Here is a 1,254-nt window from a genome sequence, read left to right on the forward strand (position 1 = left end):
GTTTATGGAAATCTCCCTATACTGCTATTGGGGCTTTGATCTAATTAAATCAAAACCGCAGTGCAGAATATAATTGTATTGATTCGAGAAAGCTAAAAAAAATGATTGAAATGGATTAAACTTAGAAAAACCTGAGAATGGGTAAAGCTACGATAAAAACTACGGAGCCACACCACCAAGAAATTTTACTATGAAGAATAAGAAATGTACATAGTAGTCACTCAAATCTCCTCTCTATAATGAGTGGAACTTATAGGACTTCACCCTAAAGCTTCATCTTGATCTCACAAGAGGAAAACATGTCGAAATTCTCCTCTCCGACACTTTTCTTCTTCACGAGAAACCTTTCGAGAGAACCACAAGTAAGAGGCTCTTCCTTTCATTGCTCAAAATGGCAAATTTAAACCAAATTGGAAAAGGAACTACATCTGGCACGCTCACGCCACTCGTGGGCGTGGGAGTGTCATGCTCTATAAAATCGGGTACATAAGCGCTCAAACAGCAGGGCGAGAGCGTTGCAAACCTCGGCGCGAGCATGCCTATGTGTGTGTGAAAGCGTTACTTCCTCTATCTGCAGTCGTGAGTGTGTTACGCCCAAAAATTTTCTGTTGTTGTGTGTTGTTGACTGTCTTCTTGAGTGGGTTCTTCAAGCTTTAGACTTCAACAATTTCCAAAGTGGAGACTGATAGATCCCAACACCTGTTCACCAGATCCACACCTCCATCTATACCATATTTATGGTCACATATTGTGGTGTAACTTATCCCCAATCTTAACATTCATAGATTTCATCTGAAGTAAAGCATAGCTCCAGCTTCTCAATACTCACCACTCTTGTCAACATGCCTGCGTAATTCTGAGTTGTGTGTATCTTTTTCAAGACCAACTGTCCATCTTTTAGGAGAGAGTGTGTAAAGTGATACCTCAGTTGTATGCGCTTTGTCCGAAATGAAAAATCGTGTTCTTAGCAAGTTGAATTGTACTCATACTTTCATTATGTTGCTTTCCAATTCCTTGCTCCTTCCTCAATTTAGCTTAAAAGTCATGTAGTCAAATCATCTCCTTACTAGCCTCAATGATAGCAATATATTTGACCTTTATAGCTGAAAGTACAATAATATTCTACTGCTTAGAAACCCAACTCATCGAGGTGTTTCCCAAAGTGAAGATATACCCTGTTATACCTTGTACACCGTTGATATCTCCTATCCGATCTGGTTCTACAAATCTTTGTAGATTGATAATCACACTTCC

This window comes from Phalaenopsis equestris, unplaced genomic scaffold (assembly GCF_001263595.1).
Source record: "Phalaenopsis equestris unplaced genomic scaffold, ASM126359v1 Scaffold000002, whole genome shotgun sequence".
NCBI lineage: Eukaryota > Viridiplantae > Streptophyta > Magnoliopsida > Asparagales > Orchidaceae > Phalaenopsis > Phalaenopsis equestris.